The 14,436-nt window shown below is 37.7% G+C and overlaps 1 protein-coding gene and 1 non-coding gene across 4 annotated transcripts in view; one reads left to right on the forward strand and one right to left on the reverse strand.

The window, feature by feature from the left end:
* Positions 1-14,436, forward strand: part of UBE2E1 (ubiquitin conjugating enzyme E2 E1) — a 74,289-nt gene that overhangs the window by 24,284 nt on the left and 35,569 nt on the right. The window lies entirely within an intron of this gene.
* On the reverse strand, positions 1,577-1,683 carry LOC123394574. The gene has a single exon (XR_006609333.1). It is a non-coding gene; the product is annotated as a U6 spliceosomal RNA (small nuclear RNA).

Consider the following 14,436-nt stretch of genomic DNA (forward strand, 5'->3'; position numbering starts at 1 on the left):
TTAGTTAACAGATTTTCTTGTACAGCATTTCTGTTACGTCTACATGTAATTGATATATTTATCATACCTATTATGTCTAAATATCTCTACCTATTACATCTAGAACTTTCATAAAAATTAGAGACATGCTACCCAAAATTGGCATCTAAACCTATGAAGGGAGGTATAACAGTATTCATCTTGTCTTGACATAATGGTTGGGTTGAAGTGTGGATGCTTTGTAGTGGGTATATAGCATTCAAACCCAACAAAAGCAGCTTGTTAGTTGTCTTTGTAATCTCCTTTCCTGGCTTCCTCACTGTGGAGTTGAAGTGAAGATAGCTTGAGTCTGCCAGTGTGGAAGCATCAAGAGTTTGGCTTTGTACCTCTTTAAGAACAGGAACAGCAAATGAAAACTTGAGGAAGCAATGAAGAACCCTCAGTGGTCTGGGAGGCAGCTTGCCAGATTTCCTCTAGTCCCCCCTTGGTTGGTTACCTGTGGTAAGGAAAAGATTTATCTATGCAATGGGAAGCTTCTTATCAGTGTGATATGACTGTATAGTAGGATGCTTTCCAGTTTCTTTGATTTGGTAGATGCTTTTATGGAGTAATAATTTTGCCGTAATGCTTAGTTAGAATAACTGAAAATATGTGGACTAAAGGGGACATGTAGGACAAACATAGGTGTTAAGGCTCTAAAACAGATTAGAGTAGTGATATAAACATTCTTAGACATGTATTTGCAATTTCAGTTACTAAAAAAATCAAGTTATTGAAACCTTTTTTATTAGCTTTTTTATCCTATAAAATGAAATGTAATTCTAGCATATCTTAATATTACAGGAGATACGGGGTTGCATTGATTAGGAATTAAATCGTTTCTTAATGAAGGGCAATTTTTCTCACTGAAAGACCAGTTTTTTAGTGATTTTTCCCCCCTTGAACTAATAATAAACAGCTAAGAGAAAGGCCCCTTAGGAAAATTTTTTTTCCCCACTTATCCATTATAGAAAAATTACACAGGTCATTCAGAATTCTTAAGGGGACAAAATTTCAGTGCAAATATAACATGGGTATTTGCTGAAAGGGAAATGAGACCAATAATATAAAATAATCAGCATTCTAAAAAACTTCACGTAGTTTGTATTGGACTTTGAAATGAATTTTAGTATTTATTTATTTATTTATTTATTTATAGATTTTACTTATTTGACAGAAAGAGTATACAAGTAGGGGGAACAGCAGAGGGGGAGAAAGAGAAGCAGGCTCTCCGCTGAGCAGGGAGCCCGCTGTGGGGCTCTGGAATCATGGTCTGAGCCAAAGGGAGACACTTAACCTACTAAGCCACCTAGGTGCCCCGAATTTTTGTAATTATATTGTAAAATGACATCAGTGTGTCCAGTATTCTGCATATTCACTTTATACAAAGTAATGAACAGATTGGTGGTATTTTGGACAACTCTTTTGACCTACCATACAAATCTTAGCTTCTTTTTGCTTCATATTCTGTGCTGTGGAGATTTTTTTTTTTTTTTATATTTTTTTCACTTTGATACCGTTTCCTCCGCGAAGTGCAGCAGCTCACTGGGAAGCCGCATAAAATATGGAACGCTTCACGAATTTGCGTGTCATCCTTGCGCAGGGGCCATGCTAATCTTCTCTGTATCGTTCCAATTTTAGTATATGTGCTGCCGAAGTGAGCACTGTGCTGTGGAGATTTTAAAAACAGAATAAAACTTAAATAATAATGATAGCCATTAACCTGATGTGAATATGATTGTTATTCTCATTTTACAGATAAGACAAGCCTCAAATGTTTAAGTAGCTTGCTGAAGGACACTTGGTTCTCCAGTCATGAAGCTATTTAGGTCCTGGCCTTCAAAGCCTTTATGCCTAACTCTACTGCCTCTTGTAGTAGCTCTATGAATTATATAGGCTTTACTTCAAATTGTTGCTTGTTAAATTTTACTTAGCAAAACTGTATTTAAATTTTAAAAGATAGGCTTATTTTACAGCCTACCTACTAATACTGTTTCATCAGGCTGGCTATTTACTTCTAAATGTTCTCCTTAGGTTTGATCTTTGTGGCATTCCTCTTCTTGAAAGTTTAAGGCCTCCAGTTGCTCTTCAGATGAAGTGCCCGAAATAATATATATGAGATTTATATGATATAAACTTCTTACCACCTGATTCCAGTCTACTGTATCCCCATCTTATTGTTTCTCCACCCATTACTTAATACATTTAGTCTGCTCCCTGGAATATTTCAGGAATATTTCATCTCTCAGTTTCTGTCCTTATTATTCTTCAAGACTCAGATAAAAATGATTCATTCCACACAACTCTCTCACCTGTGTCCTGTGACATATAATTTTTTTTAAAGGTTTTATTTATTTATCTGACAGAGATCACAAGTAGGCAGAGAGGCAGGCAGAGAGAGGGGGGCACAGGCTCCCCGCTGAGAGCCCAATGCAGGGCTTGATCCCAGGACCCTGAGATCCTGACCTGAGCTGAAGGCAGAGGCTTTAACCCCTGAGCCACCCAGGTGCCCCATGACATGTAATTCTTTACAACATTTATCACATTCATTCATAATCATTTGTGTCTGTCACTGCAGTAGACTAAGTTCTTTAAAATCTGATTGTTTTATTTTTATTGCTTGTGCTTAACACCAGGAAATAACTTAAACAATTTGAAAGAGTAGCGAAACAAATTACAGTATTTGATTAGCAGTACAGTAGTTGTGTAAATGTTATTAGGGCATTTCTTTAGATATTAACATCAGTCACTGAGAAATTATTATAGTCAAGTTGAAGGTGACTAAACCACGAAGTCTGTTTTAGTTTTTTGTTGATTAAAAAAACCAAAACAATTTCTGTTTTATGTTAAGGGCAATATTTATCCCTAAGATTTTATTTATTTATTTATTTTTATTTGAGAGACTGTGCGCATGAGAGAGCGCACAAGGAGGGAGGGGCAGAAGGAGAGGGAGAGAAGCAGGGAGCTGAGCAGGGAGCCTTACTTGGGGCTCATTCCCAGAACCCCAGGATCATGACCTGAGCCGAAGGCAGACACTTAACTAACTGAGCCACTCGGGTGCCCCTATCCTTAAGATTTTAAATACAGGTTTAATTTTTAAGAAAATATGGTATACCTAGTGATACAAAAGTTAGATCAGTTTTACAGTTTGAGAAGATGGGATTGTTATTTGGATATTTGCCTAAGTTAGTTGAAGCATTTGCTAAAAAAGGCAGTGGTGTTGCAATCAAATGTTAGAGTAATAGCCACCATCAAAAAAAAGGACTTGAAAATTTTTTACTACAATTATATGCTGAGCATTTATGTGTCCATATGCACAGCATTGAATTAGAATGTGTGGAGATACAAAAGTATGATACATGCTCTTCACGTGGAATGACAAAACAAATAATAAGTAAGACACTATTATTTTTATTATCCCCTTTCATCTAAAATTTTTGTCATGTGGTTGCAGCACTATCTAATCCTGTCCCTCTCCATGCACATCTGTAACTGAGTTTTTCAGTGGTTGGAGAGGAAGAGAGATTAGTGAATTTGCCTGGTGGCTAGGTTGGGGGGTGGGAGAATGAAAACCCTCCATCAGTAGCCTGAGGGGCAGTCCCTCCCTCTATTCTTCCTAGAGGTAAAATGTGAGGGTTTTTACAGATTGAGGGAGCAGAAGGGAAAGGTTACAGACCTTTTGAAGCTCTAAATTGAGCTAATGAGAGAAGGTGAGGGAAAGAGTTGAAGAAAGGGAATGGGTCTAGAAGAGAGATTGTATACTTCTTGAGGTTAGAAATGGGGTCTTTTCTGTTTCTCCCTACAGGTTTCATTTGGTAACTTGTACAGATAAGAAACCTCTGAAAGAAAAACAAAAGAAGAAAAGGAGATAGTCTCCTCCAGAGAGTTTGTGACTTAGCATGGATTGACGGGCTCTGCTGGTTCTGGGTCCCTAAGACAAGGAGCCCTAGAGTTTGCCATTATTTCAGAATTTCTGTAGAGAAGCCCTAGCATTGTTAGAATATACTATATGTTTTCCTTCTTTCTCATCTCCTTTTTATTGGTTAGATACATACTGGAATTTTGGCTCCAGAATGATTTAAAAAGATTTTTAAAAATTTTTAATTTTTTTAATTCATTTGACAGAGAGAGAGAACAAGCAGGGGAGTAGCAGGTGTAGCAAGAGAAGAGGGAAAGCAGGCTCCATGCTGAGCAGGGAGCCTGATGCACAACTCAAGCCGTGGGCAGACGCTTAACCAAATGAGCCACCCAGGCGCCCCTAAGATATATTTTTGCCAAGAAAATCTCTCTCAAGAAAGTCATGTCTGTATGATTCTTTATGGCCTTTATTTTAACCTTTATTCTGATGGCCCTTTAGACCCCTCTGGTTTTTTTTTTTTTTTAATGTTTATTGGTACATTATATTTGTTTCAGGTGTACAGCATTGTGATTCAGTATTGAACAACACAGGTTTGAACTGTGTGGGTCCACTTAAAAATGGATTGATTTTTTTTGTTGTTGTTAAGTTTTTAATCTATTTATTTGACAGAGACACAGCAAGAGAGGGGCATAAGTAGGGGAGTGGGAGAGGGAGAAGCAGGCTTCCTACCGGGCAGGATGCCTGATGTGGGGCCTGATCCCAAGACCCTGGGACCATGACCCAAGCCGAAGCCAGACGTTTAACGACTGAGCCACCCAGGCACCCCCAAAATGGATTTTTTAAAAATTAAAAAAAATTAAAATTTTAATTTTAAATGAAAATTAAAATTTTTAAAAATTAAAAAATTGTATTTTTCTTATATTTTCTTAATAATGTTTTTTTCTCTAGCTTACTTTATGAGTATATTTTATGTATACTTCCATGTATACATAGAAATGTACACAATATGTGTTATCAAACTGATTGTTACTGGTAAGGCTTCCTGTCAGCAGTAGGCTATAAAGTAGTTAAGCTTTGAGGGGAGTGAAAAACTTATATGTGAATTTTCAGTTGTGTGTGTGTGTAGCGAGGTAGGCATCTCTCCCCCTCGTGTTCAAGAGTCAACCCTTGTGGAATGATCACCACAGTAGGTAGTTTCCAGAAAAGATTTAGTTTCCAAAAAAGAAGATTTTTTTCTTATCATGAGAACTTTGAAGATTTACTCCCTTAGCAACTTTTAGAATTGTAGTCTGGTATCATTAACTATAGTCACCATGCTCTATATTACATTTCCATGACTGACTTATTTTGTAAGTGGAAATTGTACCTCTTGACCCCTGCTCCTGCTCTGGCAAACACCAATCAGTTCTCTATATCTATGATTTTTATTTTTTTTTAAAGATTTATTTATTTGGGGGGGTAGGGGGAGGGGAACAGAGAAAATCTCAAGTAGACTCCCACTGAGTACAGAGCCAGACCCTTGGGGCTGGATCTCAAAACCCCAAGATCATGATGCGAGCTGAAACCAGAGTCAGATACTCAACCAAAATTCATCTCAATTGCTATTTCATGAAAAGATGTAAGTTAGGCTGCTTAAATATTACCTGAGAGCTTTCAAAAAGTTTAAATTAAAATGAAACATCCACTTGTAGGAGAATAGATAAATTATTGAATCTCCATATGCTGGAAATTTTAGTGGTGTATGTGTGTGTGTTATACTTAGCATATGCTGTGAATAATATAGGAATAATATAGTAACTACTTTTTCAAGTTTTTATTTTTACAATAACTGTGTGTGTGTGTGTGTGTGTATGTATGTATGTATGTATAGTCTCTGGGTGTCCCCAGCTTTAACCCCTTTAAGAACAGAAACCCTAGAGATGGACACGTTTCCCAGTCCTCTGTGTAGTGGATGTTGCCACATGACTAAGTTTGGGCTAAAAAGATGTGAAAATAAGTGATGCATTTAACTTCCAGGTCATTTCCTTTAAAGGGAAGCACCCTACACTGGACTTTCCTTTTCCTTTTCCCACTTGCTGAGAAGTTGTGACAATGTGGACAGCCACCTTAAACCCAGAGGTAGAGGCAATACTATGAGAATTGTAGGACCACCTTGGCAGAGAATCTCTGAATGTCAGCCCTGTACTGAGCCACCTCTCTTCCTGAAAATAAACATAGATCAGTGAATTTATTTATAAATTTTATTTATTTGTCAGACAAAGATCACAAGTAGGCAGAGCAGCAGGCAGAGAGGGAGAAGCAGGCTCCCCACTGAGCAGAGAGTCTGATATGGGGCTCGATCCCAGGACCCTGAAGCCATGACTTGGGCCGAAGGCAGAGGCTTAACTCACCAAGCTATCCAGGTGCCCCGATCCTTTTTTTTTTTTTTTTTTTTTTTAAGATTTTATTTATTTGAGAGAGAGAGAGAGAACATGAGAGGAGGGGAGGATCAGAGGGAGCAGCAGACTCCCTGCTGAGCAGAAAGCCCAATGTGGAGCTCTATGCTGGGGCCCCAGGATCATGACCTGAGCAGAAGGCAGACTCTTAACCAGCTGAGCCCCCCAGGCACCTTAAACATAGATCCTTTTTAAGCCACTGAATTTTTAGGTTTCTATTAGGACATTTAGCCCATTCCCTCTGAATACAACATGATATTTTTAATTTCTTATGAAACAGGAAATCATTAAATTAGTACCTATAAGAAATGCCACACCTTGGCGCCTGGATGGCTCAGATGGTTAATTGTCTGCCTTCAGCTCAGGTCATGATCCCGGGGTCCTGGATCGAGTCCCACATCAGGCTCCCTGCTCCGTGGGGAGCCTGCTTCTCCATCTGCCTCTGTCCCCTCCCTATAAATATCTGCATAAATAAAATTGTTAAAAAAAAAAAAAAAGAAATGTCACACCTTCATTTATAAAAACAGCAAGCAGTATTCACATCTACCCTGTGCCTGGCCCCAAGGTAGGTGGTGGAACTGCTGTACAAATGAGAAGGTTGCTCTATTGAAGCTTTGGACATTTTTAAAAATGAGATATAGTCGACATATAACATTAGTTTCAGGTGTATAACATAATGATGCAGTATTTGCGAATTTTGTGGAGTGATAACCACAGTAAATCTAGTTAACATTCATCACCATACAGTTAACAAATTTTTCTGTGTGATTAGAATTTTTAAGATCTACTTTATTAGCAACTTCCAGTTACATAATACAGTATTATTAACCGAGTCACCATGTTGTACATTACTGACTTATTTTATAAGTGGAGTTTGTACCTTTTAACCCCGTCCCAGCCTCTGGCAACCACTAGGGAGTGCTTTTTGTTTGTTTTGTTTTTTTAAGATTCTGCATGTAAGTAAGATCAAATATTTGTCTTTCTCTAACATTTCAGTTAGTTAGTTAAGATCTACCCCATGTTGTTGCCCATGGCCATATTTCATTCTTTTTTATGGTTGAATAATAATTCATTGTGTGTTTACACACACACACACACACACCCTTCATTTTCTTTTTCCTTTTGTCCTTTGATGAACACTTGGGTTGTTTCTATATCTTTGCTCTTAATAAATAGCGCTGCAGTGAACACAGAGTACAGATACCTTTTTGAGTTAGTGTTTTCATTTTCTTTGGGTAAATACTCCATGTGTCTTGGCCATTATAAATAATGCTGCAGTGAACATGGGGGTGCATATATCTCTTCAAATTGGTGTTTTTGTTTTCTTTGACTACATACCCAGAAGTGGGATTGCTGGATCATATGGTAGTTTAATTTTTAATATTTTGAAGAATACTGTTTTCCATAGTGGCTGCACCGATATGCACCAACAGTACACAAGGTGTAGAACCCTGTATTTCCTAAATGCATGGGCTTAATCTCTGGGCCGTACTTGGTCCTAGTTCAATCAGGATGATATTCAAATTTTATTCTAAATCCTTTTTTTGAAGTTGTCTTACCCCTTCACAGGACCATTGACAGGTATAGAGGGTCTTGATCATTGCATATCATATAAATCGATTGAGGGTTCACAAATGTCAGTCAGCCTTCTTTGCCCAGTCCCCATTACACACAAAATAAAAATCACAAATAACAAAGAATTGTAATGTTTATAACCATCAGTAATTTTTTTTTGGCAAGCTCAGATCTTTTGAAATAAAAACATACAAAAAATCTTTAGGTTTAGAAACCCAACAGAACAGAATGAGGAGTAGTGTGAGTAAATACTGGAGTGGGGGCAGGTTTGGGGTTTTGGATGCATGGAAGCTCTTCACAAGAGAACAGTGCGATGCTTGGAGCAGTGGATTAGCGGCTGCTTTTCCTTGTGCTCTTACCTTATTCCGCTTCCCCATTCACCTGCATGTGGAGCCTCTCGCTGCCTGCCAATGGTGTTGCCTTGCCATTGCACTCTCTGTCCCTGTGTCATGGGTAAGGGAGTGTGTAGAGCCGAATGACTGGTCACAGTCGGAGCACCTAAATCACAGCAATAGATCCCTCATGGAGCTCTTGGTCACCGAACAACAAAAACAGTAATAGCTCATTCTTTTTAGGCTGTCATTGTGGGTCAGGCTTCATTCTAAGGGCTTTAAATGTAAAAACTGATTTAAAATTTAAACCATTCCTATTAGTGAGTGTTGTTCTTGCCATTTTACAGATGATGAAATCTAGGTGTAGGTTATATAGGTAGCTAGGAGGAACCCGGAGAGGAGCCCAGGCAGTCTGGGCTCCAGGGCCTGTGCTCTCAACCACTTCACTGTGGGGAGAATTAGGGAGTCAGTCTGGTACCACTTTTTGTTATTAAGACTCTCTATGTGCAAGTAACAAAAGTCTAATTCTGACTCATTGAAATAAAAAGATGAGATCATTGTAAGGATATCCAAGTATGTGACTGATAACTCAAAATGTTCTGGGTACCAGAAACAGCGGAAGCCAGGGATTCTTTTTTCTCATCTCTGCTGTTCTCTACAAGTATGCTTTATTTTTTTTCGTAATGCAAACTGCTACTGACTGTCCCAAAGCCTGACTGGAAGAGCATGGCCTCAGATGAGGTGGTACAGTTGGGTACAGGTGAAATACATGGGAACAGCAAAAACTAAAACATTTTGAAGTCTGGTGAATTCACAGTTTTTGTAACTAAAGTAAATAGCAGTATCCAAAATGAGTGTTCAGGTCATAAAATTAGCTATTCATTCATGGAATTTAGGAAACAACTGAGTTAGAGTACTACATAAAAAAATAGGTTCTCGGGACACCTGGGTTGCTCAGTCGGTTAAGCATCTGCCTTCAGCTCAGGTCATGATCCCAGGGTCCTTGGATTGAGTCCAGCATGGGGCTCCTTGCTCAGGAGGGAGCCTGCTTCTCCCTCTGCCTGCTGTTCCCCCTGCTTAATCTCTCTCTCTGACAAATAAATTAAAAAAAAAAAAAGTCCCCATTTCATTTATTGTTCACAGTTTTCACCTATAATGCATTTCACTCATTAAATATCCGGTATCTTCCATGTGTCCACAACTGTGCTGGGGATATTTATAAACAAGACAGATAAGGTCCAGGCCTTTTTGGAGCTCTCAGTCTGGGAGAACAGAGATTTTAAACAAATACAGGGGCTTTAAATGTTACTCTGAAAACAGCAAATTATTTCTGTTCTGGTGAGAAGCATTTCTTTTTTTCTTTCTCCAAAAGAGCAATATTGGCTTTTCTTGGAAATTTTAGAGCTGAAAGGGAACTTAGTTTTAGTTCACGTCTTCATTTTATAAATGAAAACTCTCAGATCTAGGGAGGTAATGTGACTTAAAAAGGCACAGCTGAGGACTGGTATGGTTGAGGATAGAGCACCAGTCTTCTGATTACAGCCGCTGCATGCGTAAGTGACATGACAAGATCATGCACAGAATCCATTCATTGAGCCCACTTTCATTGATTTGCTTTATGCTCTCTTTGTGCTAGATTGCTGGGATTATTCAAAACAAAGAAGATAGAGCTCATATTAATTATTTGGCATTCTAAAACAAAAGACATGCAATTTCTGGGAAAAATATTTATAAAGGAGTTACTTATTTAGCATATTGATTAGGATGGCAGGTCTTAGAATCAGATTGAGCTATGTAAATTTGGGAGGAACACAAATATCTGTACTTCAGTTTTCTTATCTGTGAAATGGGATAACAATGTTTGTCTCATAGGTTTTGAGGATTTAAAAATACATTGTATGTAAATTACTTGGAACAGTGCCCTGATTGTAGTAAGGCCTCAATTCATAATGACTGTTACTACTTTAAAAAGCATTCTTCAAGAAAAAAAAAATTTTCACTATTTTACAGATGAGAAAGTTGAAGCATAAAGAAGTAAAGTAACTTGTCCATGAAAATAAAGTAACTTGCCCAGCTAGAAAGTTTGACAGCCAGGATTTAAAAGCAAGGAATTTGAACAGGTGTGCTGTTTAGACTTAGGGGCCGAGTAAGAGAGGTTATCTTTCAAACCTAGCATCAGAACTAAGAGTACTCTCAAAATTCTAAGCATCCCATGATATTAGTGTCACACAGATAGATGTTTAAATATTTAGTGATGTATTTGCTTTCTTCTGAAGTGAGGAGGGACTACATTTTGGGAATCTTGCCCACTACATCCAAGTCCAGCTTGATGTATATTTTTATTTTTAGTGTTGGCTGATCCCACCTTTCAATTCAGAGGTTTTATGTGATGTTAGAAATCACAACTGTCTTGTTGCATTTTATAAGGCATTGAACATAGTTTGTGTTTGGTTGGGTTTAATCTTTGGCTTTTTGTTTTTTTTTTTTTTTGGTTAGGGGAGTAGCTTACTTGTTTGAGTAAGAATGGTTTATTTGATAAGCACCCTTTTTATCAAATCTTTTGAAGAACTTTGGGTGTAGAGAGAAGTAATATATGGTATGTACCTTCACTAGAAGACAGAGTCTGATAATTTGGAGAATTGAGAATCTTTATCATTCTGTTGAAAAATGTCCCTTTCTTTCCATGGTATTGTTGCTCTGTTTTACAAATTGATAGTTTTAAATCCCAGCAGGAGAAGATTTTCATATTGATTAGTGGTTTAATAAATGATAGCTGGCACATAACTTTTAAAAAATTTAATAAGAGTTTCTTTTAAGCAGCGTATAGTTGGGACTTGATCTTTTCCAATCTGACAGTCTGCCATTAAACTGGAATGTTTGAGCCATTTACCTTTAATGCTTCTTTTGATGTACTTGGATTTGAATCTCCTGTTTTAATGTTTGTTTTCTGTTTGTTCCATCTGTTGTTTATTCCCTTTCCATTTTTCCACACTTTATTTTGGGTTGGGGTGGATTTTTTTGTTTTGTTTTTTTGATCAACATATGCCTTGTTGAGTTAGTAACTATACCTTTTTGTTTTGTTTTTTAGTGGTTGGTATAGAGTTCATAGCATACCTCTTCAGCATATTACACTGTCAAGTGATATTATGCCCCTTCTTGTAGTATAGGATCCTTTAACATTTATTTCTTCCTTCCAGTTATAAACCCTACGATACTTTGTTACTGTTTTTGCTTTAGACACTTATTTTTTAGAGGGATTTAAGAAATAATTAAAATTTATCTTTTCCACAAATGTATTACCATTTTGGGTGTTCTTTATTCTTTGTATAGTTTCGGATATACACCTCATTATCTTCCACTTGAGAGACTATCTTTAACATTTCCTACAATCAGTTCTGCTGGTGATGAATTCTTCTGGTTTTTGTACACCTGAAAAAAATCTTTATTTTGCCTTTGTTTTTGAAACATTTTTGCTGGGTGACAGTTTTAACATGTTTTCTCAGGTCTTTCCCCTTTTTGTATATTAGGCTGTTTGAAGTTTTTCCACAGATCCCTGATGCTTTACTTCCAATGTCTGTGTGTGTGTGTGTGTGTGTGTGTGTGTGTGTGTTGAGTAACTTCTATTGCTGTGTTTTCAGGTTTATTCATCTTTTCTTTTGCAGTATCTAACATACTATTAATCCCATCCACTGTGTTTTTCATCTCAGATGTTATATTTTTCATTTAAAAGTTTGATTTGTGTATTTTTATAATTTCCATGCCTGCACCTAACACATTCAGGCATTTGTCTATCATTTTGAAATTGTCTATCATTTTGAACTTGCTAAATAGTTATAACAACAGTTTACTGTCTTTGTCCGTTAATTTTATTCTCTCCAGGGTGCTTGGGTGGCTCAGTGGGTTAAAGCCTCTGCCTTTGGCTCAGATCATGGTCCCAGGGTCCTAGGATCAAGCCCTGCATCGGGCTCTCTGCTTAGCGAGAGGCCTGTTTTCCTCTTCTCTCTCTCTCTGCTTGCCTCTCTGCCTACGTGTGATCTCTGTCAAATAAATAAATAAATAAAATCTTTTAAAAAAATTATTTTATTCTCTCTGTCATTCCTGGAATTTTTAATGTTGATTGGTTTTTCTCCTCACATTTTTTTTAAAAATTATTTTTTATTTATATATCTGTCAGAGAAAGATCACAAGCAGGCAGAGAGAGAAGCAGGCTCCCTGCCGAGCAAGGAGCCCAACGTGGGACTCAATCCCAGGATCCTGGGATCATGACCCGAGCCGAAGGCAGCAGCATAACTGAGTGAGCCACCCAGGCGTCCCTCTCCTCACATTTTTGAACTCCTTTCTGTATCTGGGAGTTTTTTTATTGAATACCATACGCTGTGAATCATAACCTTTTTGGGTGCTGGGTATTTTTGTATTTTTAAATATATTCCTAAGGTTTGCCATTAAGGTCACATGCCTTTAATTTACTTGGAAATAGATTGATCCTTTTGAGACCTGCTTTTAAGCTTTGTTAAGAATGGTCAGAACAGGATTGCCTGGGTGGCTCCGGGTCCTAGGATTGAGGCCCGCATTGATCCCTGCTTGACAGGAGGCCTTCTCCCTCTCCCACTCCCCCTGCTTGTGTTCCCTCTCTTTCTGTGTCTCTCTCTGTCAATAAATAAAATCTTTAAAAAAAGGAGTGATCAGAACTGTGATGAAAGCTAACTTTTCACTTCTACTGAGGCAATACCAATCTGTCCATCCCTACATTGCAGGGGCAATTGTAGGCCTTCCTATGTTCGTTTTTCTTTTTCAGGAATCATTACCTTGAGCCTGAACTCCCTTGATGTCTATTGTCTCCAGACTGTTTTGTTTCATCTGTTTTGGCTTTTGTTATTGTTTAAGGTGGTAGGGTAAATTTGGTACCTGTTATTCCATCTTGGCCAGAAGCTGAAGTGACTAAAAGACCTATGACATTTTTTTGTAAATAAAAATTAATCATTAGAAAATAGTACTTATTTGTTATTCTATACATTTATATGGATCATATTTACTTTCATAAATGTTGGTGAACTGTTTGAAAAGATTGAAAGGAGTTATTTGAAGAATTAAACTTATCTTAAATGGCTTGTGCTTAAAATTTTATATGCTATAATGAGTAAGAGATTTTATTTGATTCATGTTGATGGGGCACCTGGGTTGACTCGGTTGATTGGGCTTCTGCCTTTGGCTCAGGTCGTGATCCTGGGGACCTGGTACTGGGCCCTGCGTCAGGCTCCCTGCTCAGTGGGGAATCTGCTTCTTCCTCTCCCTCTGCCCCTGCTCTCCCCCCCACCCCCCGTGCATGTGCGTGTGCGCTCTCTCTCTCTCAAATAAATGGATAAAATCTAAATAAATAAATTCATGTTGATATTTGGAGACTGATACTGTTTCTGGCCATATCAGCTGCACTTTGTGATTAGAATTTTTAGTTGTTTTAGACTTCTGATATTTTTTAATCCCTCCACTCATACTGGTTTTTAGGATTAGATGTGTGTTGAGAGCATATTAATTCTAATATAATTACAGGTCAAGCCACATTAGAAGAACTTACTGTAGATGTTGATTATAATAGAATTTAGATAGCTACATTATTACAGATTACATTTCTACTTCAAATTTCTGTTGGATATGTAAATATATTTTAAATCTAATGAGAAAATGTAAACATCATAAAATCATCTTTTATACTTTTTTATTTTTAAAAATTGCCTTTTCTAAACCAATGTCATCCAGTTTTGGGATTCTGGAACCACATTTGTAGTCACTATTAACCAAAAAAGCCACATGACTACTTTTTTTTTTTTTTTTTTTGGTTAAAGATTTTATTTATTTATTTATTTGACACAGTGAGAAAGGGAACACAAGCAAGGGGAGTGGGAGAGAAAGGAGCAGAGAGCCCGATGAGGGGCTCGATCCCAGGACCCTGGGATCACAACCGGAGCCGAAGGCAGACACTTAATGAACCGAGCCACCCAGGCGCTCCAACACATGACTACTTTTGAACACAGTGTTACGCTGAACTATTCTGACACAAATTTGAAATCCTCTGGGTTAGTGAGTGAAAATACCACATGCAACTGCAAGTCCCAGTTTTATATCATTGTCCTAGATCTATTTGTTTTGTGGAAGTGTGTTTGGGTGGTAGTGGTTTAGAGTTCTAGTCGGAGAGGGGTTGATGGTGGGTGGTGAGGGGTAA

Source organism: Mustela putorius, unplaced genomic scaffold (genome assembly GCF_011764305.1).
Source record: "Mustela putorius furo isolate JIRA1106 unplaced genomic scaffold, ASM1176430v1.1 tig00003834_pilon_pilon_pilon, whole genome shotgun sequence".
NCBI classification, from domain to species: domain Eukaryota; kingdom Metazoa; phylum Chordata; class Mammalia; order Carnivora; family Mustelidae; genus Mustela; species Mustela putorius.